General features: G+C 37.6%; 2 protein-coding genes and 1 long non-coding RNA gene across 5 annotated transcripts in view; 2 read left to right on the top strand and 1 right to left on the bottom strand.

The window, feature by feature from the left end:
- Nucleotides 1-6,620, bottom strand: part of LOC311291844 (uncharacterized protein) — an 81,549-nt gene extending 74,929 nt beyond the window's left edge. For all 3 annotated transcript variants that reach the window (XM_084411154.1, XM_084411151.1, XM_084411152.1), the window contains exon 1: nucleotides 6,400-6,620. The gene's annotated coding sequence lies outside the window, so the exon portion shown is untranslated. The remainder of the gene's footprint in view (nucleotides 1-6,399) is intronic.
- A 3,031-nt stretch (nucleotides 6,621-9,651) lies between these two features.
- Nucleotides 9,652-11,157, top strand: LOC311276739. The gene is made up of 3 exons (XR_014625125.1): nucleotides 9,652-9,704; nucleotides 10,692-10,739; nucleotides 10,962-11,157. It is a non-coding gene; the product is annotated as an uncharacterized lncRNA (long non-coding RNA).
- An 8,204-nt stretch (nucleotides 11,158-19,361) lies between these two features.
- LOC311292110 (uncharacterized protein) overlaps nucleotides 19,362-22,094 on the top strand; it is a 30,494-nt gene continuing 27,761 nt past the window's right edge. Inside the window, exons 1-2 of the mRNA XM_084411621.1 lie at nucleotides 19,362-19,684; nucleotides 21,002-21,135. The gene's annotated coding sequence lies outside the window, so the exon portion shown is untranslated. The remainder of the gene's footprint in view (nucleotides 19,685-21,001; nucleotides 21,136-22,094) is intronic.

Genomic DNA, 22,094 nt, shown 5'->3' with positions numbered 1-22,094 from the left:
CCTTATAAACATATCAATCCCTGTTAATCATACTCAACGCCCCATTTCCATCTAAAACTCACCTTTCGTACCATTTCAACTTAATTTGACTTAATAGTTCCATGAACTCTATCGTTCCCTACATGTCAGTTCCTTCTGCATGTGCTCAATCCAACGATTCACTGTTTCCATCAGGAAAAACATCCTATCTTCCCCTACATGTCAGTTCCTTCTGCATCGACTCTGTTCTCTTTTATCTGCTTCTTTCCCATCCAACAATTCACTGTCCGTTCACAGTTTTACACTCATGAACAAACTTCAACAACCCTTTCTGACTAGTAACGGATAAGTTAGCATTTCAGAAAACCCTGTAGGCTACTTTTGTACAATCTCATATGCTCATCATTCACAACACTGCTCAAATCATCAGTCATAGCTTTGCTCAAAGTTTCATCAGCCACACATAAAGATCCTTTACACACGTTTAACACACACACACAACAACCATTCTGTTTTCCCTCGTTCTTTTCTATTGATTCTTTTACAACATTGAGTCTTATCTTACTCAAGGTTCCCGCCTCGGGGAAATACATTTACATTTACCACCATCATTATTTCTCTTTTAACAGAAAATTGGTGTATAAAAATGATCTACTTTACTGTTAGATGACCCCATTTTGGCTGAATCTCCCTTCTGGATTTCACAATTTCGACACGTGTCTTACAGTATCTGTCAAACGTCTTCAACAGACCCGATCTTTCCCTTACCCCAAGATCGGTCGGGTGGTTTGTAATTACGTTTCACTCAAAAACTTCCTATAAGCACTTTCCAGCGCTCGATTAATTCTGATTTGACGTGGCTCTTCCGTCCACCTAAATCGATTAATTTGATGTGGCTCTTCCGTCCACTTGTACGATGTGGCTCTTCCGTCCACTTGTACGAGATTTCCTCAGGTTACAGAGTTTTTGAGTAAAACTAATTAATCAGCAATTGTGATTATCTGAATCACCTGTGGCACTTCCGTCCACCAACGAGCTTAAGTGTGGTAGAACTGATCCGAATCTGTCAGATCAATTTCTTCCCCAAAAAATGTGTGATTATCTGAATCACCTTTTCGCTCGTACCAAAAGCAAAACTCAGCCAATATGGTTCACGTTCACTCACAATTATCAAATTACACTCAACTTCAATAAAACAATTTTGCCGTTTCTTACCCAGAGATGCTTTTCTGTTTTTCCCGCAATCGTCGCGGATTTTTTTTAATCCTGGTGGGAGTTTTTCTTTCACTGGTCCTGAGTGTGGGGTATTTGCCTCTCTCTCTCGTAATCTGTTGAGTTTCTATCTCAAACCGTCGAGGTATAAGACGGCTGCCTAGTGCTGCCGAGGTTGTGCACTTTCCCGTCAAATCCGTTCTCAGGACCAGGAGAAGAAGCGTCCGCACAGGATCCCTCTTCTTGACACCAGCTGTAATAGCAATTTTTATCTCACTGGGAAAAACAGCATCACAGGGTTAAGGAACACTCAAAAGGCAAAATTGTAATAAAGAAGAAAAGGCTTTTTATTCTTTGAGGAATCTTTTCGCAACCGCAGCCACCCAGATGTGAAACAGAAAGCCTACTGACATAATAAAACTGAGACATTTTATACAGGTTTCTGACATTCTTGACTCCTCCTTTCCCTAGTCTCTGTAAATTTCCTTAAAGACATCTAGTATGGACTGGTTCTACCCCCCCTGGGCAGGTCATGCTGTTCTTTGTCCCTGAGAAGCCAAAAAGGCCTTTATTTACAATCTAGATGACCTCCTGCTGTTCTTTATCCCCTAAGGGGATGGCATGGGACCCCTTGTTTATTGTTAAACGACCCCTGTATTCTCCTGGCTGGATCCTTTCTCGTGCTCAGGTGTAAGTTTTATCACCCTGTCTTCTTGTCCCTTCTTCAGCTGTTAGAAAACCCTCACAGAAATATATATGGTCAGATGCTTTTACACACACTCAAATGAAATCAACAAGTTTAAATGAATGGACACAAGAACAATGAATTTTTCATTAACAACTTCAACCGAAAACAGGATGTAAACACAGGTATTTGCGCTGGCTTAAATAACATCATTTTTATACATATCTTTCACATCTACTGCAGTCAGATTCACTCGTGTTCACTCTGAAGGAATCACTCACATTTTCTGTGCACTTGTAATGACACATCAAGGATGTTAAGAGGCTAAAAGCAGGTTTAATACTTGCCCCATTGAAGTCAACAGGGTGCAAATTTTAAAAATAGAATAACTCGGTGTAGGCAACACCGATTTTTGTCGTTGTTCTCTGTATTGACAGCACTCCAAATGTACAAAAAAATGAGCTCAATGTTAAAATTGACCGGAGTTCTCCTTTAAGATGTTTGTGACTGCTATCCAGATGTCATGCCAAAGGTGAGTAATCCTGAAAATGCAGGGAAACAACAAAACAACAAGTGTTTCATAATTTAATAACACACACAAATGGCAAATTAACACTGTGTGCTCATTAAAACAGGTCTATATATTATTTAAAGAACAATCTCGATGAGGCCAGTGCTAAGAGAGCTAGGGTGGGTATTAGCCACAGATGATTGTTTTGCACTCAATGCGATTATTGAAGCTGTGAGAGCTGTCTGTACCTGCAGCTAAAATACAACAGAACAAGCGTCATTCTTCTTCATTTTTGATACGATATGGGACATCTGATTACCACAACACTTGCACTTATCAGTAAATAGTTCATAAACTATTGCTTCAACTGATCTTTAACAACAGTTAACACAGAAATGAACGATCAACAATTACACCTACCTCTGCTTAGCCATGAACTGGTCGAAAGCTGATGACGTAACATGCCGGTAGACCCGCCCTCACGTGATACTGATTGGTCGATTGATAAGCTTAAAGTGTAAGTTGCAGGTAAAGTTTTTCACGAAGAAAATGCAATAAACAAAGATAAGAACCGCCTACCACTGTTTTGTATGTTTTTCATACCAAAATGCTGAATATAATATGAAAAGTTGGTACTTTTTAGTGGTTTTAAGCACTCCCTCTCCCTTCCACTAGGCTGGGCGTGACGTCTTAAGAGGAACTCCAAGCCTAGAGTTACTGTAGTCTAATGGCAAGTAGGCTAGCAGTTATATTGAAATAACTCAATTGTAAACATATGTGTGTGCTGGCTTCAAGAGGACCGTGATCCCGCCTGAAATGAGAGTAAGCTATTCGCAAAACAAACAGGTTCACGCAGCATGCACACAAAGTTAAACCGAACTTTTATTTTGACGGGTTGCCGCGAAGACCTTTGAGTTTCTGTGTGTGTAGCTGGGTCAAAATCACCATAAAGTGCCTTTGAGACTTCACAATTTCCCCTAAAAAATCTGAGATTTTCCATTTAACTTCATTTGTATTAAGGAGACATTAGGCTGTTAGAAATGCATATTGGTCAAGCTCCAGCACTTTTTATAAATTAACTGCAAGCTGACAATATACGAGCAAACCATAAAATATGTCCACCCTGTCATGGACAAACTCATAGTAGAATAAATACATTTTCATTGCATAGTGATTATAAAATGTAGATCTGAGGAAAGAGAATGTGTCCCTTTCCCAACAAAACATTTTAGTTAATGGTAAAAGTATTTTGATAATAATGAAGTTACTGCTTAAATATGTATTGCCCAATAAAATATGCGATAGTTGCACATTCTATTCTAAATAAAATCTAACAACAAAGATATTTAATCAAACTTTAAAACAATACTAACTGGCCCTCATTTGTTTATTAAGAAATCACACACAAGGTTTTGTTAACTTGTTAAAATAATTAGATAATTTTCATCATAAAAGTTGAAAATGACAGGGTGGACAACAAAGTGACAGGGTGGAACTTGGCATGACAGGGTGGACAAATGCTTTAATGGGTGAACTAGAACGGGGAACATTAGAAAAACAACAGGAACTTCAAGAAACCCTTAACCAATATAGAAGAAGGAGGGGCCTGGCTCAGACTGATTTTCAGGAGTTGCAAATGTCCACCCTGTCATGAACCATGTCCACCCTGTCATGGAACAGGGTGGACATTTTTTGGCTAAAGTTAGTATTTAATGAGCACATGGTGTACAGCAGTTAGCAAAGTGATTCACTGTTGAAGCTGACTGTGCACTGTTTAAAATGTATATTTAGAATTTATGAAAAGTTTTTATATTAACTAATATTTCACAATGACAGGGTGGACATGTTAAGCTTGACAACACGCAACTACAAACACAATATGATGAAAATTAGGAAATATAAGTGTAGATTCTTACTGTGTGTGTTGCAGATGTTTTAACATCCACTGAAGAAAGACCAAATGGGGGAGGGGATGTCACTGAGTACATCAGTTGGTTTCTTAAAGGGGAGTTTACCCCATAATGACAGGGTGGACAGCAATTTCAGGGACAAAATGCAAACTGCTTAATATTATTATGAAAATAAAATATAAATAATCAAAATGACTTGTTTTATTAAATAGCTTGCTGAGGACAATAAGTACATTAAAAAAGTATTTTAATTTTATGTAATTTAACCACTTTTTACACTCACTGAATTTAGCTGAGCAGCGTGTGGGACATGCCAAAATCGCACTCATCCAATCAAAGAAAATGGTATTAAATCAGAAAAACACATTTCAAGAGACGTATCATTGTTCTTGTATGTGTGTAAGTGTTTGGCCATTTATAATACAACCTCAGAATTTCATTATTTTGCATTATGTTCATGATGACTGAGCGATTCTGATGAGGACACCAAAGGCACTTTATAGTGATATTGACCCAGCTATGATATGACGATAGTTTTTCTCAAATGAAACGGTAAAATGACTAAGAGTGGTTCTGGAGATGAATTTCATCATGTCATCATATCGTGAGTGGCAGCAGCTAGACTGAAAACAGCGCGCGCATCACTCGTGCTTCAGCGTGTGTGTGTGTGTGTGTGTGTGTGTGTGTGTGTGTGTGTGAGGTAAATGACACCGCGCGTCTGCGCCATTCATTCACACAGAGACAAACAGAACATGCGAGGTTAATATTTAAATAGTATTTCTGCAGTTTAATATACACAGACACTCGTGGTAGGCTATATATCGGCTACAGTGTAATAAAAGTTAGTCTGGAGCCCCGTGCTTAGATAAACATGGAAGCGACTGAACGCAGACTGTTACCGAATATACCCTGTGCTACAGAAATGCTGGTAACGTCACATTTTCAGTATAGTACCGGTATTTTGACAACACTAGTTTCCCACCTCCTCAGTCTCCCAGTCGTTCTTCATAATCAAGCCACAAACACTAGGAGTCTGCAGAGTATGGCTGCAACTTCCTTCTATGACGTCATCACCCAGTTGCTGTAAAAACGCGCTACATTTGAAAAAAAACCAATAAATGTTATTTTAACGCATTTTAAGATAGAAATGTTTACATATATACATATTGAGCACTTAATTTACACATTAATTGGTTGTGGTGGTTAACCTGCAACTTACACTTTAAATCTGATTGGCTAAAGAGTACGACTCCTCTGTGTAGGGAGGATTGCGCTGCCAGGAAAGTCTCAAAAACACACACACACACACAACCAAGGCGATTCACACACGTGAATGACGATTTGCACTTTCACATTCAAGGATTAACTTGTACATTTTAAACATTCAAAGGTTTTTGTGCACAGTTGTATATCTACGAATTGTGTTTTGCATTTGTGAAATATATTTTACGAATATATAATTTTATTTTGTGCACGTGAATTTCTTTTTGTGAATGTATTTTTTTTTCCACGCACGTGAATTTTTTTGGGGGGTACGTGAATTAGGTTTCTATGGCTCTGGGTTTCATGCATGTGAAACTACGCATGTATGAATCATGTTTTTTGCATGAATAATATTTGAGACGAATCTGCTTCCATAAGTTTCTGTCGGTTTACTTATGTTGTAGCAACGCTGTTTCAAACACATACAATCTTTATTTTAATACCACCAGCGAACTTTGAATGTTGGTGTTTATTAGAGCTTTTATGTAGAGTTTACTCACATGCTTGCTTGACTACAGGAACGTTATAATGTAAACGTTTTCTTTACTGTGGTAGAACCATGGGTTAGACTCATACTCTCATAGTTCTGGACAAGATAACGTTATTTGTCTACTACAGTTTTGTAGAGAGAGAGAGAAAGAGAGAGAGAGAGTGAGTGAGTGAGTGTACACGTGTGTGTTAGTGCTGATCAAATAATCCCTTCGAGGATTGTAATATTATGAGGTAGAACGATTGTATGAAATGCATGGACTTTTTTGCGTGTTTTAACATAGCATTTAAAAATAACCGCGTATAGAAAAAGTATGAGACATATCTTCCAAAAAAAAAAAAAAACATACCTTTCTGAAACGTCCTGTAACAGCCGTTCGTGCACAAGTTCTGCTCGATTCCTCTCCACTAATATTCTCTGAGTCTGCTTCGGGCTCAAATTGGTAAGGCAATATTGACGCCTATGTTTATAATACACCGGAGCACGTGCAGTAACCAGACCGCCTCCCCTCCGCTTCCGGTGTCGTGCCGAATTTCTACCCCCGCCAAATTATTACCCCCCTAGTATAGGGATCTCCCAGTCACGTGACCCCTAGCCGCGTGTCAGCCATTTTGACGGAATACTTCAGCGGACCTACATACATGAGAATGCGGATTATCACATGTTTTATGGCTGCGAATTGATTAAAATAATATAATAGTATATAATGGTCATTGTATTAATTATCTTGAACCTGCTGAAATGTTCCTATAAATATATTTTCTTTACAACTGTGCAATCTGAATAATAAATAGGCTAAATATCCAGTAAGCTGCAGCAGTCCTATGCTCGTCTTCCCATTAACTGTTTTTTTTTTCTCTCTTTCTGACATTTCATACCTGTTGGGTTTACATTTTTTAATTAAATTGACTATAAAAAGATTGCTTGTGTGTGCTGGTGTTTATTCCAGTCTTTTAAAATAGTTGAATGAATTAATGAATGCTCGCGATCGTGCCTGTAACGATGTTAAATAGGCTAGGCTATTTAATCAATAACGTACACAGCATAGAGGAGAATGACAGTCAACTACTTTGAATAATATAGCATTTTGGGCATAAACATGTAAATAATGAAAAGATTGACATTGAAAAATTACACAGAATGATTAAAATTTAAATATTTAATCCACATAAACAAATGTTCGTGGTTCACACTGATGTTATTCATTTGTTCTCACACACTTCAGCGTCGCGGTCACTGGTTTAGACGAACACTGACCACTATCTACTATTAGCACATCGGCCGTCAGCTAACTGTTCACGTCATGTCATCACAAAAAGAAATATACAAGAGGAAGATAAAGGAATTAGGAATCATAGATCCATATGAAGCACCACAAGTTCTTTTTACAGGCATTAAATGTGGAAAAACGTCCTGACATTGAGTTAGGTGCGTCTATGGTTCGGTGACATTTACAGCTAAGTTACCTTATCCACTTCCCATCACGCTACACCGGAGCTTCATTAAAAGCATACACAAGCTTAGCAGGCTATCGGTATCACAGCATCGCTCGGGCATGATAGAAGAATAGATGAATATTTCGCGACGAGCTGTATCAGAGCCCGTCTCTGGCTGTATTATCACCAGCGGTTTAGCATTTTCTATTCCGTCAAGATGGCTGCTCCAAATGGCGTGACGTCACGCGGGACATCCCTATTGGTAGGTTTAGATTAGTTGTGGGGGAGGGGTTAGGATTAGGCAATCGGGTACTGACTTCAACGAGGGGGGTAATAATTTGGCAGGGAGTCGAAATTCGGCACAACAGGTGCTTATATGGGACCTTATTTTGGAAAAAAATATGTATGGTTACGTCAATGGCGAGAGACAACTTATCTTTTTATTCCGTCTGACCTGTGCCCTGAATTACACATATGATGTTTGTCAGTTTAAAAGATAATTATGAAAGTCAAGAAAGTCACAGTTTGTCATAAAACAGAAGAGTAACATTTAGTTAAATGTGAAAATCGCTCAATGAACTACATCTCTCATCTCGCACTATGTAGGCCTACGTCACCGTCCGTACACTACACAAAAAGTATTCTCGTCGCTTTATAAATTTAAGATTGAGCCACTGTAGTCACTTGGACTATATAAACGATGTCTTTAAAACATTTTCTGGGCCAGCAAGTTAATGCCCGAGTGATCCAGCACTAGATTTAATCAAAAATATCTTAAGTTGTGCCCCGAAGATGAACGAAGGTCTTACAGGGTTGGAACACCATGAGGGTGAGTAATTACTGACAGAATTTTCATTTTTGGGTGAACTAACCCTTTAATTATATTTATGTACATCTCAGGTTAAACTTCATGATGTTCACTTGTAAGAAGGCCTGTTTTTTCAGTGGTCTGAATAGGCTATCTTTATTTCTAGAAGAATTTAGCAGTTTTCTGAAAAATAAAATAAAGTTGAAATTAAACTGCATGTTCTCTGTAAAAAACAAAACAAAAAAACAACATGTATTATTTTTTGTAATAGACATATCAGGTTAAAATTATATTTTTGCAAATGAAAATCATGAAAATTGCCTTTGAAGGATTTTTTTCCCTTTAACACACATGCCATCAGCTAACTGGAAAATGTAAATTTTGTGTAAATGCATACATTTGTATTCTGGTAAAAAAAAAAATCAATTTTGCGTAATTATACTGCCTTTTCTCAGTAAAATATTTATTTATTTATTTATTTATTTATTTATAAGTGTTCATCAAGCCTTCCATCAACATAATAGACAAAGGGGGAGAACAGAAAGCAGGAGACAATTTCATCACACAAAAAAATATATATATAGCAGAGTTTAATGAATAAATGTTTATTGAATTAAAATTGTAATTATTGTCTCACAATATCATCGTATGCCACTGAAAACATTAATATGGAGACATTGACTGGTCTCTAACTTATTTGTGAAGACACATAACAAGTTAATGTTCCATTAAGTAAAAGTGAAGTTAAATCTATTATTAAGGAAAATATTATTAAAGAGTGGCAGGAAAAATGGAATACAGATAATAAGGGGCGGCATTTATATAATCTAAAAAAATGGTAGATACTAAGAAAAGTATAAACGGTAGAAATAGGAAAGAAGAGGTCATAATGACTAGGATGGGACTTGGACACTCAGGACTGAACGCATCGCTCTTTATAATTGGAGTTCACGAGACTGGTTTATGTGAGAATTGTGGGAAGAAAGAAACAGTGGAGCATGTGATATATGATTGTAAAAGGTATGATGAGGAACAAAAGGAATTGATATCATTTAAACGAAAGAAGGAAGGTTAATAAGGATTTGGCATACACTGTTAAATGTCGCTGTAGATTTAGCAGCACAGTACTGTAATAACCTACAGTACAATACTGCATTTCTATATTACAGTAAAGTACCGTAATTTGCATTGTATTGTGGGTAATTTTGTTTGAGCGGGAACATTTTACAGCAAATTTTAGTGTTGCTGTAACCTAGCTGTAACCTGGCTGTAATATGCCTAGCAATAATACAGGGTTGCTGTAAACAGAGAGCGCGCGCGCCGCCCGACTGACGTCAGAGCACAACTGCAGGCAGGTGCAGATCACTCACTGGATGTATGGATCTCACTCTGCGGATATCTGGAAATTTGGTAAGTTAATTCTGAATTTTATAATAAGGTTTTAGGATTTTACACTATAGTGTACAAATGACAGTGGAAGTTTAGCCAGCGACGGTTGCAAAAACACCGTTAGTTAGATCTGCTCTTTCACCCCGCTGCTTGTCTCGACATTTTCAAATCTAACTCGAGATTTGAACATTGAATAAACAATACCTTTCGGTTTATTTCGACCAAAACAGACTTGGTGATTGTTGGAACGGTGGAAGGACAAATCGAGGTGGTTAATTAACCTTAAATGTGTTATACAATCGTCTGCGAGATAAAATTACTGCATTTGACATGTTAACGTTACGTTTGAAGGATCTTATGATAACAAAAATGTCTAACTGTTATCTGTAAGGATCCTTTCCATAACATCCGAGCCCGTCAGTGGTAAAAACAAGCACTTATTATAGACATAACGTATGTTATTTTGCTCAAAATGCTATATTTGCAGTCCGTTTCTCGGATGGCGAACTTGATGGTTTTATGATTTTACGAACTTTTATGATAAATACTGGACCAAATTTATTAAGTCGTTTAGACACAAAAACACGGGTTAAAAATACTGCACTTTCCTTTGCAACGCAAAATGGGTGATTTGGTCTAAGAGAGATTGGCTATTGGTACCAGTTTAGCCATTTATTTCATTTCTATTTAGGCGGGAGACCCAGTTCTGTAGCATTGTGATTTGTAATGACAAATAATGATTACTATAATAATTAAAAATATAAATAAAGGTGTAAATTGTTCAAAAAAAACCTATCAGAGTTAATAATGATCTATTAGGCAACAAAGACAAGTAAAATGCATGCCAAAAAAGCCAGTTAGAATATTAAGAGAGGTCAAGTGAAGCTTAAAGTGAAGCTTATTTTTGTTAACCTAGATGTATTGTAAGCAGATGTATGAAATATAGGCTATGTCATCAACAAGAAACATAACAGTTAACTGAATAATATGTATTTTGATTTCTTACAGCTCTACAGTGTGGGACAATTTTATTTGCAGCCTGTGAAGGAGTTTTCTGTAAGTATTAGCCATGTTAATACAATGTTTTAAACTTAAAGTTTCAAAATCTAAAGGTTACATTTTTATTATTATTTTTCTTAATTGGCTGTTTTTTTTATTTTTGTTATTTCTACAAAATTTTCTTTTACAATTGATCTCTTACACTGTCTGCTCATTTTTATTGGTGCTGTGGATAACAGGATTTGTCATACGTGTTTTTGTGTGTCATGTCTTTTTCAGTTTTGGTCACCGCCAGGTTCCAGTCCCACCTCAAAGTCCCAACCAAATTTTAAAGAATGTCCAGCTACAGCTGCAAGTCATGCAGTTTCTCAACCTCTCACGCCGACTTTTTGGAACTTCAGCTCGTTCACCGTATCCCCCAGAGTTAGATAAGTGAAGTCCATACATACCCTTTTCATCTCCGTGCGTGCTGTAACTCTGTCTGACGCACCCACCACTAGCCTAGCTTAGCACAAAGACTGGAGGTAAACGGCTCCAGCTAGCGTACTGCTCCCAATAAGTGACAACTACATATTCAGAAAACACCTCCAAATTCAGAAAACACATACAAACGCCACAACAACTACATATTCAGAAAACAACTTCGTCGATTTCACATCACGTACGCTGCAAATATTCACAGCACGAGCAAATAAGGAAACGAACTGCAAACTGCAAAGACAACGGAAATGTTTCCAGGGGGGCCTTAATCAGTGACGGACCCGCATCCATCCGGTTGTCTTCTCGCTATCTGAATGTGCGCTTTTGTTGTCTACAAGTTAGGGGTGTCGCAATATACCGGTATTGACGATAATCGTGATATTCAAAGCATGAAATATCGACATCGTGTTAATTTAGAGCAATACAATATACCGGTATTGGCGATATTGGCGTTTTCTAGACGCAGCGCTCGTCCGCGCCCGCTCAGCTAAAGTGAATCACTCTGTCCACACCCGAAAAAAGTAAGCTGAGCTCGCCAGTATTAACAACAGAGTTCTTCGGCTTCAAAGAAAACAGCACCTTAGAGGTGGTCGCACACCGGACGAGAAGCGCAGCGCCACGTCTTTAAAATTCGAACACATTCTGTATGAGTGTACACACACCGGACGAGAAGCGCAGCGCCACGTCTTTAAAATTCGAACACATTCTGTATGAGTGTACACACACCGGACGAGAAGCGCAGCGCCACGTCTTTAAAATTCGAACACATTCTGTATGAGTGTACACACACCGGACGAGAAGCACAGCGCGGTTCTATTCGGCGTCTGTCCGCGGCGTCCAGCAACGGCGCAGGACCTTGTTCAAAATCCTGCCGCGACACAGAGCGCAGAAAAAAGTGTTCAGATCACAGACTCAGCAACTATTGTTTTTAATTGTACAGTATAATCATAACATAGTACAGACATTATCTCAATTCCATAATGTCCTTAAACATAATGATATTGCTGGCCATAAACTGAGAAAGTGCGTGTCCGGTGTGCAATACCTCGAGTTGTCATAGACGCGACGCGGCTATTATTTTACTAGTCATCATGGAATGGGAAACGTGACATTAACTGTTAACAGGGGGTTTCTGTGTTCATATATTTAATAAAGGGTGATTATTAAAATTAAGAACCCCGTTTTCTTTACTCATCTTATTTTTGTATTTGTATTTGCACTTGATTTTTTTTAATTCAAATCTGCTATCTGCATGACTTTATTGGCGCCAGTGCAACAACAGGTTTAAGAGCTTTTCAGTTCTTCAGGAAACCTTCAGACAGTGTTTGGCTTCAGTTTGAAACCAGATAAACTTCACATGCTTGTCTTCCTTCACAAAAATTTGCCATAGATTGAGTACCCCCCCATAGATTCTATAGATATCGCGATATATCGATATCGTGAATTCTTTTGGCCACAATAACCGTGGTGTGAAAAATCTAACATCGTGACAGCCCTACTACAAGTCTGTCATAATAAAATAGAACACTTACCTCTTGCTCTTGTAGCCATAGACAACAAAAGCGCACATTCAGATAGCGAGAAGACAACCGGATGGATGCGGGTCCGTCACTGATTATGGCCCCCCTGGAAACATTTCCGTTGTGTCTTTGCAGTTTGCAGTTCGTTTCCCTATTTGCTCGTGCTGTGAATATTTGCAGCGTAGGTGATGTAAAATCGACAAAGTTGTTTTCTGAATATGTAGTTGTTGTGGCGTTTGTGTATGTGTTTTCTGAATATGAAGTTGTTGTGGCGTTTGTATGTGTTGTGACCCTTCTCGGCCACCGTAGTTTACCAGTCTTTGTGCTAAGGTAGGCTAGCGGTGGGTGCGTCAAACAGAGTTACAGCACGCACAGAGATGAGAAGGGTGTGTGTGGACTCATCTAACTCTGGGGGATACAGTGAATAACCTGAAGTCCCAAAAAGTCGGATTGTTCCTTTAACTATCCCTTTAAAAGCTGTTTACCTGTAAAGTGTTGGTGTAATGGACATGTAGTGTTCCTAAATGAAATGTTTTTTTCACAAATACACAATAGTGTAATTGATTAATAAAAAATATTTTTGACAATAACATTGTTTGGATTGATTGATTTGCAGTTATTCTGAAGTTGCAGTATAATATTATTACCTGTAAATGTATATACTATAATAACTCAATATTATATAAATATAATATTATCATTATTAGTAATTTGAAAATTATAAAATTTAGCAATAATGTATCAATATAGATATTACAGTACAATACTGTATAATTAATTACAGCAGAAACAGAAACATTACAAAAATACAGTAAAAATACAGTAAAGTACTGTTTTGTAATTTACAGTACTGATCTTGTGTACTGTAAAGTAAATTACAGTAAAGTTGCTGTAAATCAAAATACAGTAACTTGCTGGCAACCTTGCTGCCAGTACTGTACTGTAAAAATACAAGAAAATCGTTAACAGTGTAGGCTATTTGTTAGGTTATGATTTTAACAGAGAAAGAGTAGGATACAGAATACTAATAGAATACATATATAATACTGGATTAAGTGAAAGGATTTAATATAAAATAAGGATGCTTTGGACTATTCCAGATTTTAGGGTCCAGTCTGGAGGAGCTGAACACACAGCACCAGGTGGGGCTTTAGGAGATGGAATGGGATGGAGCATTAAATAATTATATATATATATATATATATATATATGGATATGTATGGAAGCTTGTTTCCGCCACAAAATAAAAAAAAATAAAAGATAATTGCGACTTTTTATCTCACAATTGCGAGTTTACATCACGCAATTCTGACTTTATTTCTCAGAATTGCGAGATATAAAGTCAGAATTGCGTGTTTTAAAGTCGCAATTGCGTGTTATAAAGTCAGAATTCTGAGATATAAAGTCAGAATTGCGTGAAATAAAGTCACAATTGCGTGTTATAAAGTCAGAATTCTGACTTTTTTTCTCGCAATTGCGACTTTATATCACGCAATTCTGACTTTATATCTCAGAATTCTGACTTTATTTCACGCAATTCTGACTTTATATCTCGCAATTCTGAGAAATAAAGTCAGAATTGCGTGATGTAAACTCGCAATTGTGAGATAAAAAGTCGCAATTATCTTTTATTTTTTTTATTTTGTGGCGGAAACAAGCTTCCATAGATATGTGAGAAAGAGGTAAGAGAGAAAAAAAAGAGTGGGGTGATTTGTGCCAGGGGGGAAGTAGTTCCACCCTTGTTTCTGGAAAACCATATAAGAAATTGGTCATGTGACCACATCATTTTGAAAAGCAATCACTTTTACTCGTCCTCCAAAGAAGAAAGACACATGGCATGAGAGTTAAGCACATTTTAGTGCAAAAAACTGTTTTTTCCCTTTCAAAGTACATTTTCTATGATTAAGGTTTTTTGATTGTAGTGTCTGAAAAATTATAGACAAGTTTGAAAACATTTCACACATGTTTTAGTGCTTTAGTAGGCTACACAATGAGTCTATACAGTTAGCATGATGTTAGCTCTTAACTGCTGGATCATGCTAGTTTTTCAAACTTGTGGGTCTGGGGTGATTTGTGCCAAAGGGCATGGGGTAAGTTGTGCCAGATCCAGACCACCTAGAGACCTACATACTCACAGGGGATAATCTTGAGAAGTGAGGAGATGGGCATGCCTCATCAGTGTTTGACTTAGGCCTGCCTGCTATTTGTTTAATTTAGCTAACACTGATTTCAGTTTTGAGTTTGCTCTATGTTATTAAAGAGAAGTTTTATTCCATTTTTAAGTGGCCTATGTCACAATAGGATGTTTAGAAATTAGCCTAGTCACTTTATTCTTAAATGTTACATAATTGACAGACAGCACTATGTCAACAGGCATCTATTGCCAAAGCCTTTTTGCCTGAAATGAGTCACAAATATCATATATTGTGTTGCTATGGTGCTCTAAATGGTTGCTAGGGCGTAGCTTGATACCTTCACAATGATCCTGAGAGACTGATTGGTCGTCTGGGTAAAATGAGCCCGTCCCCTTGTCTCTGTGACACTGTGATCCAGAGTTATGTTCAATACAAAATCCAAATGCAATTGACCATAGTAGGAAAAACGCATGCTATGGTATTCCAGGGTGACAATATCTAAATGAACCTTAAATTAGTCATTTTGTATTGAATTTATCTTGCTTTCATATAGCATTATGGTTCATAACATTAAAATGTTCTGTTTTACTTCAGAAATCACTGGCACAATTTACCCCCAATGTATTCCCCCAAAGGCACAACTTCCCCCGCACCAGGGGCAAGTTGTGCCATGAGACCCCTTTTTTTCCAAGAGCTATATTTCTGAAACAATTTATTTCAGATCCAAAGTTATTGTTCTCAGGGATGCACCACATCCTGAAATATATGTACATCCTTAAGTTGAAGGCATTACTGCCATGGCCTCACTTTTTAAAGTCACTTTGAGTAAAAACTGGCACAACTCACCCCACTCTCCCCTATGCACTAAGAATATCAGCAGTGCAAGTAGAGATGGGTGTAATGCCTCAAGTAATTTGTAGGCTCAAGTTAAAGATGAGGTATTTCATAAGCATAAAGGGACACTCGAACACTCACTCACACAGTTAAACTGGTGTTGGAGGACTGTTGGGAATATGGACATAAAAAGTTATCAAGTTTTGGATGGAAGGCCAGTGAGGAAGCCCTGAGAATGGGATTAACTGATTTCAATGTTGCCCCTACTGTGGCTAGGTCAGCAATTCCTCCTTGGATTTCCCAATGCCTTTGATTGATATCCAATTGCTTAAAGAAAAGCACAACGATACAAATGGATTAGAAAATTTAGGTATACAGCAATACATTGATCAAACTTATTATAGTGCAGTGCAAATATACACTGATGGTTCAAAAGACCCAGAATTTGGGAAAACAGCAGTAGCGGTATATATATATTCCACTTTTTAACATTAGAATGTCAAAAAGAATTTCAGATCATATTTCGGTATTCACTGCAGAAATAATAGCAATATGTCTAGCACTTCAGTGGATAGAAGAAACACAACCAACAAGGGCAGTGATTTGTACAGATTCTCTATCAGCTCTAGGAAAGTGGAGCATCCTCAGCAAGACATGATAAACGAAGTAATGCAGAGTCTTTACAGAACAAGACTGGACTTCTGGTAAATCTTGTATGGGTTCCATCGCACATGGGTGTGAAAGGAAATGAGGAGGCTGACAATCTGGCTAAACAGACATTAAATCATTCACAAACTGACATTGAAGTGGCATTAGGTAAAACAGAAATTAAAGTGATAATAGCGAAACAAATACAGGAAATTTGGCAGAAGGAATGGAATGAAGGAACAAAAGGTAGACATTGTTATTGCATTCAAGAAAAAGTTGGTTCAGAGAGAAGAAGATTCGGAAACAGGAAAGAGGACGTTTTAATAACGAGAATGTGTATTGGACATTGTTTATAAAATCAATGCTTACAAAGAATTGGTAAACATGAGAATGGAAATTGTGATAAATGTGGGTTAGCTGAAACTGTAGAAACATGTGCTTATAGAGCAGGGATGGATTGACAATCTGTGCGTTCTGGAGAAGTCCAGAACGGCCGTCCAACCGAGGGCCGTCGGCACAAAAAAAAAAAAAAAAAGTCTTATAAAGCAGTAGGCCTATTAACAGCCAACAGCAGGGGCACTAATATGATCACTTATTACGTGTAAAAAACAACAACTGAGGTAGAAGAGTCGGCCTATAGCCACTGACAGAAAGTTAGTTTTATAAGGCTGCACTTTTAAATTTGCTTACATTATATTTGAATAGCAGTGGTCTCCAACGTGGTGCCTGTGAGTTGCCCGCTAAACACATTCTATAAATAGCCCTAACTTGCCGTCGGGGTTCCAGACTTCGAATAAATGGCATAATTTTGCGACCTTTTCAACTAAACGTTTCAATTTGAACTTTTGCCTCTACAAAATTACCCAACTCTCTTTGATTGTACGCTGTCATTTGCGTTGCGTATGAGAAACATCAAATGGCAAACGCTCAAAAAGCGGAACAAAACTTATTTGATCTGAGCAGCGCATTATCAGCTCGGCCCAAAAAACAGCGATCGCGGACAAAGCAGCTGTGCGGGCTGATCTCGATCACGCGAACATTATTACACAGAGCTGCGCGATCCACTGAGAAGCATTTCAATTACCGGTAAGCGCAGAATTCTCTATCTCTATTATGAACCACAAATGACTATGTGATTTAAGCTTGTAAAAAGCCAGATGAAACGGCGCTGATATTCTCAACATATTGACGCAAAAAACAAACAAACAAAAAAAAAAAAACAGGCGAAACATTCCGAGAACAAACCAGCTAGAAGACATTTCACACCAAAACCTATGAATTAACTTTAGTAAAACAAACTTTTTTGGCAGAAATGTGCCTGTATTCATATTAAAAATGATATTATATTAATACAGTCATGTATAAATGTATTAAATGTAATGCAGTAATGTTTTTGTTTTGAAGTTATGGCAGTTTATTTTTATTTATTTATTTTTTTTCATTTATATTTATACTAAATGTTTGGGCTACTGTTTTGGATAACACGTACAACATGGTTTATAGAAAATCAACAAAAAAATCAATACATTTTCAGAATTTTTTTTTAAACGCTTTTAAGTCTGAACCAGAATATCAAGATATTTTATTATTTCCCATATGATGGTGAAAAGTAAAAAAGCTTCACCATGTTATGTATAATAAATATTGGAGTATAACAAATAAAAATTCCTTCTAGATTATTTTATCCCTTGAGGTAGCCATTCGCACACAAAAAGGTTGGGGACCCCTGGTATATAGTAGCCTAACTATATGTTTTATAATTACAAGTTTGTGTAATTTGGGGTTTCTGTAGCCAGTGACATTTCGTTATTTGTTTTTTATGGCATTGTACATTTTTTGCTTTTATTTGAAGGCTGAGGCTTCATTAATAAACACAACCCCAATAATGATTATTGGTTTTGAGATGTTACTTGCTGTGAATACCTTGTCTGATAGGCTACAGTATTGTGGCATAGTATCAGGACATCCTGGCTAGTGTCTGTCCCACACGGCTAGAGGCGAATGGCCGGATGATGGGCCTATTTGGGAGAAAGTCCAGGGCTGTTTTTTAGCCCCAGTCCGTCCCTGTTATAGAGCGAAGCTTATGAAAGAGAGCGGTCCCAGCTAAGACACGTGTAATGTTGCTGTTGGTGCATGAACAGTATCTGCAAAGTTGCTGCGCTGAAAGTTCAACGTAAGCGGAGATATTGTCTTTTAAAAATCAGGAAGTTTAATGCCTACAAAAACGACTCGAATTGGACTACAACGAGATACTTCCCGGGTTTTATACGTAACTAACCCATACATTTACATCAATATCTCAAAAGCTAACAAACAGTAGCATTTTCAAGTAACAGCGTATGGAAATTCTTTGAGAAAATAATAATAATAAAAAAAAAGTACCATTCAGAAACGTTTAGTAAGAGCCGTGTTTGCGGAGGTTCTGCTTGACTCTCTTTATCACCGCTCTCTGGGTCTGATTCTGGCTCAAACTGACGAGGCAATATTGACACCATTACATTTGACCGGGTAATGGGCGTGAAGATTCCGGACGCAGTTTAGCCAATTACAACACACCGGCCGAACTAACCAATCTGAGCTCATTGCCTGTTTCTGAGGGAGTGGTTTCATAGACTAAGGAAGTCAACCGGTCGTTCAAATGACAGAGGAGGAAGCGGCTTACAATAAAGGTGAAATTTATGAAAAATAAGGCGTTTTTTAACAAACGAAACACGAAGACATGTTATATTGCAGCCCATAAACACAATCAAGCAAAGAAAAAAGGCAGTAAACCACCCCTTTAAGAAATATAGAAATCAATGAGCTGACACTTCAGGTTCTCCTAGGAGAAGGTACCAAACAAACAAGAATTTATCATGAGTTATTTATATTTTTAAAGGAAACAGGATTATTTAATAGGATGTAAAACTGTTCTGTGTAGACTTTTATATATTATATGTATTATGTATACATTCCAGTAGGTGGCGGGAATGCACCTTTTAAGTTGGTTTGCCAACCGCCATTAAATCCTAGAAGAAGAAGATAATGCACTAAGAATGCAACGGGTTCCAAAGATCCTGATACAGGGCGTGCAGGTGCAGCAGTTTACATCCCAGCAAGTGAGTCATATATTAAGAAAAGAATATCGGATCATGTGTCAGTATATACCACAGAATTGATTGCAATATTATTGGCCCTGCAGTGGATAGAAGAGAGGGAAACAAATAATACTGTTATTGCATCTGATAGTTTGTCTGCACTTATGAGTATTAAATCTGGCAAATCATTATTTAGATCCAATATCATCAATGACATATTCCTTATGTTATACAGGATGGAGTTAAAGGGTCTATCCACATGCTTTCTTTGGGTTCCTGCTCATGTCGGTGTGGAGGGGAATGAGCAGGTGGATATGCTGGCCAAAGGATCACTCAAAACTAAACATGTAGACTTAAAAACCCCATTAAATAAAGAAGAAGCCAAGTCAATTATCAGGAAGTATGCACAGTCCGTTTGGCAGGGGTATTGGGATAACAGTGAAACTGGAAGGCATTTATATAATGTACAGAGACAGGTTGGTGCTGGGAGGATGGTGGGCTGGAAACGGAGGGAAGAAAGTTTAATAACTCGTCTGAGAATAGGTCATACAGGTCTAATCCTTTCATTGTATAAAATAGGTAAGCACCCAACTGGGAAATGTACTTATTGTAATCAACCAGAAACAGTGGAACATGTTCTTCTTCAGTGTAGGAAATACAATATTAATAGGGAGCACCTCTTTCAGTCATTACGGAAGGCAAAACATCATGACGTCTCATTGTCAGGTCTCTTGGGGAAAACAGCAGGTCAGATATACTGTTATATAATTAGGTTTCTTAAAGAAACTGAATTAATTAAAAGAATTTGAGTCTAAGTATTATTAAAAAAAAAATAATAATAATAATAATTTTCCTGCTTAAAGGGATACTCCACTTTTTTCGGAAATATGCTCATTTTACATCTCCCCCAGAGTTAAACAGTTGAGTTTTACCGTTTTAGAATCCATTCAGCCGAACTCCGGGTCTGACGGTACCACTTTTAGCATAGCTTAGCACAGATCATTGATTCTGATGAGTCCAGGAAATATGCTCATTTTACATCTCCCCCAGAGTTAAACAGTTGAGTTTTACCGTTTTAGAATCCATTCAGCCGAACTCCGGGTCTGACGGTACCACTTTTAGCATAGCTTAGCACAGATCAGCGCCTGAAAATAGGTCTAATAGGTTAGACAAACTTAGTCCCGGTCACGTTGGAAGAAGTTACCGAGCTGGGGACTATTTTCAGGCGCTGCGTCATATCATTACGCCTGCTGCACTCATGGTACAGCCGCACAGTTCCTTGATTATTACGCCGGAATGAGAGTAGTTCCTAGCCATATAGGCTTAGAAAATCGCAACTTTTCATTTTCCGTCGATCTTAGTACACGGTTTAACTACAGAAGAGTCAAGTTTTAAATAGGAAAAATATTGAAACTCTTTGGTCATTTTGAAAGAAATGCTACTGGACTCATCAGAATCAATGATCTGTGCTAAGCTATGCTAAAAGTGGTACCGTCAGACCCGGAGTTCGGCTGAATGGATTCTAAAACGGTAAAACTCAACTGTTTAACTCTGGGGGAGATGTAAAATGAGCTTATTTCCGAAAAAAGTGGAGTATCCCTTTAATCTCTCGTTCCACACTCCAGTCCAGTTGGTGGCGGTAATGCACCGTTAAATGGTTTGCCAACCGCCATTAAACACAAGAAGAAGAAGAAGAATGCAACGCGCCAAAAACGGAAGAAGGAGAAGAAGTCTTCTGAGGCGAGGAGAGCAGTTCACGGTATTTCTCATCTTTACACAACCATCAAACACACTTTATACAGTTTGATTAAGCGACAGGCTCATTTCTGTGTTGTTTTCATCGATCACAGCGATACTTGTGCGTCTTTTCTGGCGTCTTCCTACTGAAGTAGCCTAAACATTTAGTGCAGCAGCAGCAGCGAGCCTGAGGAGAATATGTGGAGTTCATTCAGACCTGAGCGATTTTGTGTTCGTTTGTGTGATTGTCTCGATGTTTGTGTGATAACTGTTACTGAATGTCAAGGCAAAAGTTTGAGATCTGTGAGGGGAATTGATGGGAAGTTTTGCAATTGCCGTTTTATTTTATCTTTAGCAAATCAAATTGATCCCAAATGTGTTACTTCACATTGTTAAAATAAGCTGGAATAGATATTGCTATAACGTTACTAGCCTATATATTTCACTTTGAGCTTCTAATGAGTTTTTTTTTAGGATCATTGTAAGTTTTGATCTAATAGCATTATTGCAATGAATGTAGTTAAACAAATCTAAATATATTTTAGATATTGTAGTTATGCTGCTGTAGTTATTTAGATGAGGTGGTTAATTAAGATGAATGCAATAGTGTTTGTTTTTGTATTTTTTAAAAATGTTTTATCCATGTCATGTTGTGAGAAACAACAGTATTTTCTTTCATTAGAGCAGTTTTCAGGCTTTTATCATCTATCCTGACTCAAATAATGTGTTTCTAACAGCAAACACTCAGAATAATGTGAGATGATCTGCTGATGATCCTGAATGGCTTGTTGAATGAGTGTTGATAGTCTGAGGCTCATCAATATTAACAGATCTGCTGAAAACACTCTTTATTTCATAATAGTTCCTGTTTTCACCTCATTTATTCTGCTGATGTCTTCAGATCTCCTGTAAATGGCCACTTAAAGCTCATTTCTACAGAGCACCTAAAGTGAGATGTTGGAAAAAATGTGGGATGGGAGG

This window comes from Rutilus rutilus, assembly GCF_951802725.1.
Source record: "Rutilus rutilus genome assembly, chromosome: 1".
Lineage (NCBI taxonomy): Eukaryota > Metazoa > Chordata > Actinopteri > Cypriniformes > Leuciscidae > Rutilus > Rutilus rutilus.
This window is presented reverse-complemented; position numbering and strand designations above follow the sequence as displayed.